Source organism: Pteropus alecto, unplaced genomic scaffold (genome assembly GCF_000325575.1).
Source record: "Pteropus alecto unplaced genomic scaffold, ASM32557v1 scaffold39, whole genome shotgun sequence".
NCBI lineage: Eukaryota > Metazoa > Chordata > Mammalia > Chiroptera > Pteropodidae > Pteropus > Pteropus alecto.
The window spans coordinates 10256438-10263950 of record NW_006443568.1 but is presented as its reverse complement, the minus strand read 5'-3'; positions in this window follow the sequence as shown (position 1 = coordinate 10263950).

Below are 7513 nucleotides of genomic sequence, written 5' to 3'. Positions count from 1 at the left end.
TGGGGTGGGGGGGGGCGGGCCTCAGCACAGTGGTGGAAGTCACAGTAGAAGGACCTCAGTCCCTTCACCTGAACTGGGGTTGAGCCACCCCAGATGTCCCGTAGGCAGGGCCAGCTTCCTGGCCTGGAACCCATGCAGTCACACAGGGCCTTGCTCTCAGAAGGGTCTTGCACTTGGTTGAATGCTCTGCTATCACTGCCTTGAATCTCTTAATACTTTTTGAACAAAGGGGCGGCATTTTCATTTTGCACTGGGCCCCCAAATTATGTAACTTGTCTAGCACACAGGTTACCCGGTCAGCCAATTGCCATATGTGTCTTGGCCCCTACCACGCGCCCAGGCCTGTGGAGTAGTATTTTTTGAGCACCTGCTTTCCTTACATTATCCGAGATGAACTTCAAACCAACACTGAGCTGGGCAGCTGTGGAAATTGAGGCTCAGAGAGGATTCCATGTGGTAAGCAAGCTTAGATTTGGAGTTGTTAGGCCTCCATGGTCCACATTCGGCAATTCCCCAGGGGGTGGGGGTACATGTGGTCAGGCTTTTTTATTCCCAAATAACAGAAGGGATAACTGAGGCCAGAGAAGCGAAGGTGCTCACGGTCGCAGATAGTCACTGATGGGTCAAGCACTCAGTACCAGGCTGTGTGACAGTGGGCCTGGGCCTGGATTCAGAGGGCTGGGGGTGGGTAGCGTGCTCCAGTTTTCTAGATGTTTGTTCCATTTGTAATTTGTTAGCTCTCTCTATGTGGATCACTGCCTTCAGTCCAGCCTGGGATGGAGAAGCAGTCCCGCCCCCTCCCCCACAGCTCTCCGCAGTTTTTCTCTGTGACTTCCTCTACTCTTTCATGCTCCAATTTTGTTCTGCCACCCTCTTCGGTTGGGGAAGCAGTTATGCCTTGTACCTTGATAAACTCACATGAGTCCCAATTCCCCAGGAATCCAAGAGTTGGGGCTGAATGGAGCCTAAAGACAGTCATGACTTATAACCCGGGCTGGGCCTGAGGCTCATGGACTTGGCTGCTGGCTTTAGGGGGAACCATTCCCTTATTCCTTGCTGGGTGACCCCGGGAAAGTCCTTTCCCTCACTGGGCCTCAGACACTCCATCAGGGAGATAAGTGCATTGGACCACATTTGATCCCAGGAAGTACTGTCCATCTTCAATGTTCTAGAATTTCATGTTACTCTATGACAGGTCTGAGGAAACTGAGGCCCAGGAATAGCAGGTCAAGGACTTGCTCAAGGTCACAGGGGATGCTCATTGGCAGTTGGACCTAACTCCGAGGGACTGCCTGCCTGCCCAGCTCTTCTCTGCAAAAGCCTTTGGAGTGCCCGGCCTTGAACTTATCTTCCTCTGTGCCCTGGCCCATACTGTCCTATCAGGCACTCTAAGTCTCCAGGGCTGGAAGCCACAGCTAAGGGTCCTTGGTAGGAACTAAAGACCCTCTTTTGAAAAAAATGTGCCCAGTGATGGCAGCATTTTTTTCCCCACTCATATTTGGGCCTCTCCAAGCCTCAGTTTCCTGTGTCATCATTTCCATAATAAAGGCTCCTTTTCCACTGGTTATAATTTGGCTATAAAATGGGGAGGAAGACTCTGACTCTAAGATCTGCAGGGCAGGTGAGGTTTAGAGCGCTAGGAAACCAGAATGGGAAAGTCTCCACTGGACCTCAGGCACACAGGGCGTACACACACGCACGCACACACCTCTTCTCGTGGGCACACTCACAAACAGTACCCATGGTAATGGGCACACTCTCTCACACACACATTTACCGGCAACTCACACACACATCTATGTGGACAAGCCCTCATGAAGGCCAATACTGTTATGCTGCAGCCACATGTGCAAACAGTTACGTGTGTGTGCAAAGACACTTATAAGGACACATCTATCTTTGTCAATACACACAGACCCATTAGTGGAAACGTAGACAGGCCTCCATATAGGGTTACGTAGACACACACACAGGCAAGGGCACACGTCAGGGTTGTGTAGACACAGACCATCCTGTGGATGGATCTACACACACATGCTGAGGCAGGTGTGGAATCCAGGCTCATATCTTGGACCTATAATCGAGGTCAGCCCTGGGAGGAGTGGAACCCTGGTCATGGAAGTATCCACTTCGCCTTAATTCAGGGACATTGACTTTCTACGTGGTTTGCCGGCCTTGCATTTCCAGACGCTTCCCCAGCATCTGACTTTTAACTTTCCCCTCCCCCTCCCCAAATGTCTCATGGAGGTGAAGAGAGCCTGCCCTCCTGGCCCAGAGAATGGTGGCTGTACCATGAAGGTTGCACATAGGGTCCCCTGAGGCAGCCAGGGCTGGAGGGCAGAGCATCAGCCTAGGGGCCCAAAGCCCTAGAGTCAGGGTCAGGCTGAGAGGCCTTGTGCATGACATGTGGCCTCCCTGAGCCTTAGCCACCTCACCTGTAAAATGGGGGTACTCACTGCTGCTCAAACGGGGGTGCGAAGGGACTGCTGGCATGTGGTAGGAACTTTGAAATAGCAGCCTCCACACCTCGACCACCCCTGGAGGGCAAGTTTCCCTGACCCCCTCTGTTAGGGCCCATCTGACATCCTCAGGGACCTCATGGGGAATAGTATTGAAATCATGTCACATGATGAACTGTTAAAGCAACTGGGGACTTTGTCCTGGAGAAGAGCAGGCCAGGGGGCTGAGAGCTCTGCCTTCAGATCTGAGAAGAGCTTCCAGGTGGCAGGGGACCAGGTGGATGCTGGAACTAAGGATGGAACTAAGGCCAGTGGCTGTTGGACTTCATTCCAGGAAAAGAAGCATTGAGAGCCAGCTAGAGAGAGCATGAGACATACCTCTCCAGAGGTAGAGAGCTCCCTGTCATGGGAAGTATTAAAGTAGAGGCCAGGATATTGTAGAGGGAGTTCAGCGTGTTGGATGGGGCTGGAGGCAGGATCAGATACTGGTGTCTGGAGCAGGACGTGCGCACAGTAAACTTTTATTGAACAAATGAGAGAGTGAAACCAAAGCTCCATTCATGACCTGACAGTCTGTGATTCAGAGCATAATAACTCTGAGTTCCTACCCTGGCATCTTCACCTTCTGGCTTATGTGACCCTGGGCCCCCCCAAGCCTCAGTTTCCTCATCTGTACGATAGGGAGAATTGACCATCTTCCATGCTCTACCCATCGTGTCAACTCCTTCAGTAGCTTAATAGTTCACATCCCCTATTGCTGCTTTTCAGTTTATCCCCAAATTTCTGTTCTTGTAAAAGAAAACGACATTGAAAGCAAAAAGCATACAGACAAGCTAGAGAATGGTTAATACAAGGCCCAGGAGAGTGGTTCTCCTATCCCATCATGGCAGGGGGAGGGAGGAGGAAGAAGGTGATTGGGGAGCAGATGCTAGTGGGAGCCCTAAGGTCTAATCAGCAGATTCTTTTCAAGCTAGGAGGTGGGTATGTGAATATCTGTTTCATTACTTTTCTGTCGATAATATTTTTACTTATACACTCTCTGTTCCTATATTTTACAATAAGATATTTTAAAAGAAAAGCAAAAGATAAAAAATAGAAAGAGCTCCCTCCCCCCAAACCTCTGAAAAAAGAATGGACAAAAACGCTTACATTTGCATAGAGTTGCAGAACTGCCTGTGGTGCATCAAAGTTGTGGAGTGTTTATTCTTGGCCAAATCACTGTTTCAAGCAAGTTATCCTGTCCACCAGCTCACTCTCTGCTGAATTATCTGGTGGCCCTTGAAGCCATCCTCATCATGGCAACCCCCAACAAGGAGTGTTTCTGGGTACCCAACCCCTGCTGAGCACGCTCCCTACCAAGCTTCTTAAATCTTACCAAAGCCTTCCAGGTACCTGTCACTGGGCTTACTTCATAGATGAGGAGCTGAAGTCCACTGAGTAAGTCTCCTGGACCCAGCAAGGAAGGAACAGAGCTGGGATTTGAACCGAGATCTATTGATGCTGAAATTGTGCCCTGCCGTCTGCACCTGCCTCACCCCAGGGGCCAAGCCCCTCATTTATAACAACTAATGCTATCTACACTTTACACATATTATTTCGTTTAACCTTCACGGCCATCTTATGTGTCAGGTATCCTTCCTATTACCCCCATTTTAACACTAGGAAAACTGAGGCACAGAAAGGTTAGTATATTGCCCCGGTTCACACAGCAGATGAATATCAGAGCTGAACTTTGAACCTGAGTAGACTGTTCTGCCTGATCTGGCTCTTGGGGGGCACAGACACCATGGAAGCAAGGCAGAGCTGTGGCCCAAGGTCTACAGATGACCACAAGGACCAACAGCCAGCAGGGATGGATGGCTGGGGTTGGGAGATGCAGCTAGGGAGATCTGCTCCTGGAGTGACACCAGCCCTATGCAATGAGCTATGTCCCTTCCTCCTCACCTACCAGACCTGTGGTCTTTGCGGAGGTGCTAAGGATGTGGGTAGAGCTGAACAGAAGCTAGAGCAGGCTCATACATCCCTACCTGGCATGTCTAGGCCACAGGTTCAGACACTGGCCACTCTTTGTCATTTGCTGTTGGCATGACTTTGTCACTGGCAAGAATGTGACGTTCACCACATGTGTGTCTATAGCTGCCCCTGAGCAGGCTTCCGGAAGGGGATCATAGAATGTGCTCAGACCCAGGGTGAGGGCTGGGCCCTCTTTACTGCCTCATCTCTGAGCCTCAGTCAAGTCAAGCATGAGCTTGGCGATCTGAAGGTCCTTAGCTCACAAAGGCCTGGCCCCATCCCAGGAGCACAGGAGGAAATGTTCTCAGTCCTGTCCTCAGAGAGCCCTAAACTTGACTGGGGAAGAGCTGAGATGGGACGGACAAGGAGAAATGAGAAACAGATAGAGGAGGGGGCACCAGAGTCATTCAACAAACATTCATTGAGCACCTACTATGTGCCAGGGGTTATTTTAGGTGCTGGAGTCATAGCAGTGGACAAGACAGCTAATGCACTCCGTGGAGATTTGATTCCAACAGGGAAGGCAGAAGATAAACAAGGAGGCAAATAAACACGTCAATATTTGATAGTGTCTTTGGATGGTGACGAAAACAGACCGGACCAAGGGATAGAGTGACTGATGGGCGCGTGGGGCGAGGGGTTGGTCACTAAGACTTTAAGACAGGGCGGTCAGCAAAGGTCTCTCAGCAGAGGTGATATCTGAGCCAAGACCTGAAGGTTGAGAAGGACCTAGGCAGAGGAAGGGAGAAGGGAGCTCGTAGGAGAGCCCACTGCCCGGCAGTGGGAGCCGGCTTCTCCCATCTGCTTTCTCCCAGCGCCTCTGAGCTAGGCATGGCCACCATTTCTAAAACATCAGTCTCCCTTTTATCTGTTTTGCTTCTACACAACATCCCCGAGAACCAGATGGGATGAAATTAAGTAGCCCATGGGCAGCTGGGGAAACCGAGGCTAGAGATGGGAGGGGCTCATAGAGCCTTACTTGGTGCCCGGATGCCAGGACCAGAGCTGGCTCCCGCATCGCCCAGCATGCTCTTCAGCTGCCCAAGTCCAGTCAGGCTGCAGCCGAAGTGGAGTCAGGCCATGGGCACCGCTCCTCAGGGGTCACGGGGCTGGAAACGTGGGCTGCAAGGCAGGGCCTGGGAGGGGCCGGGTGGGGGTCCGGAGCGGAAGGCGCCCAGCCCTGATTGGAACAAGGTGGCGGCACTGGGAGCCCAGCCGGGCTTCATTGATCTTGCCCGGTGTTCCAGCCACCGGGCGGGGCCAGCGCTGGGCAGGCTGCCGGTTTTCCCAGGTGTGGGGACACCCTGGGGGAATGGCTTTTCATGTGGTTATGGGGTAGGCCTGCCACCCAGCACGTGGGGGAGACCAGGGCGTTAGGGGCATTCTAGCAGTGGGGGCGGTCTGGAGACGTGAAATCCCACAGCCAGCAAACGTCAAGCTCCTGGAGACAGGGTCATGGACTCCAGGCTCCAAGTACGTTAGGGTCAGAGCTCACATCTGTTGAGCACTCAGTGAGTGCCAGGCACAACTCTGAGCACTTTCTTCAGCTTAACTTCTTTTGCCCTCACTCTACCCTAGGAGGTGGGTTCTATGATCATCCCCACTTATAGGTGGGGAAAACAGGCTCAGAGGGGTTAAGCAACCTGCCTAAGGTCACACAGTTATGAGGTTTTTGTCTAAAACAAAATCCCTAGATCAGACAGTTGTAGCTTATAGGAAGCACATCTGGTCAATGTCGGGAGGACCTTGGCGATCCTTGAGTCCAGCTCCCTTGTATTGGAAAAACAGGTCTGGGGAGGGGATATGGCTTCCTGAGGTCACAGGATGGTCAGTGGCCAAGGGAAGTCCAAGTTAGGACCCAGCACTCCTCCAGATCATCTCAGGAGCATGGGTGGTCCCAGAATATGAGGTCCCTGAGGGCACTGGACCCCTTTTCCTTCAGTCAAGACCTAGTCTCCCATGTATTATTACTGATTTTTCTGGTAGGTAACCGACAGTCTCCTGCTAGCACACAGGAAGTTCTCTTAAACATCTAACCTGAATCCTTCATGTTGCAGGAAAACCCTCTTCCTTCTCATCTTGCAGTACTTCTGAGAGGCATCTGTCCTGTGATGTGAACACTCTTGGAGTGGGTGTCAGCCGAGTAGAACAGGGTTGGGGGCATTTGAGGGCCAGGAGTGGAGAGGGGCATCACCAATTCTCCCTTCCAATCAGCCCTATGGGGTTCTGCATGACCATCCTGTGATGTGAACACTCTTGGAGTGGGTGTCAGCTGAGTAGAACAGGGTTGGGGGCATTTGAGGGCCAGCAGTGGAGAGGGGCATCACCAATTCTCTCCTTCCAATCAGCCCTATGGGGTTCTGCATGACCGGCCCCCCTTCCATCTCTCTTCCTCATCACCTTCTACTCTCCCCGTCCTTCATCCTGCCCCAGCCATGCTGGCTTCCTCGCTGGTACTCGGCACACCAATCCTACCCCCATTGCAGGACCTTTGTACATCCTGTTCCCCCGGCCTGGACAGCCCTTCACGTCCTGCCTGCATAGCTCAACTTCCCACCTCATCGGGTCTCTGCGCCCCCTGAGGAATGCCTTCTCCAAGCCCTTGCGGTAAGCAGAAGAATGGCCCCCAAAGTGACCCATATCCCAACCCCTGAAACCTGTGACTATATCACCGACATGGTAAAAGCGACTTTGCAGATATGATGAAGGTTAAGGACTTTGAGATGGGGAGATTATTCTGGATTAACCGTGTCGGCCCGACATATCACGAGGGTCCTTACAAGTGGAAGAGGAGGCAGAGAGGACAGTCAGAGGGAGATGTCATATGGAGAACCGACTGGAGAACCAGAGAGATGGTAGCATAAGACGCACTTGGCCCAATGTTGCTGGCTGTGAAGACACAGGAAGAGGCCACCAACCAAGGAAAGTGGCCTTCAGAAGCTGGACAGGCGAGGAAACGGATTCTCCCAGAGCCTCCAGAAAGAAACACAGCCCTGTCAACACCTTGATCTTGACCCAGAGAGGCTCGCTTAGGACTTCTG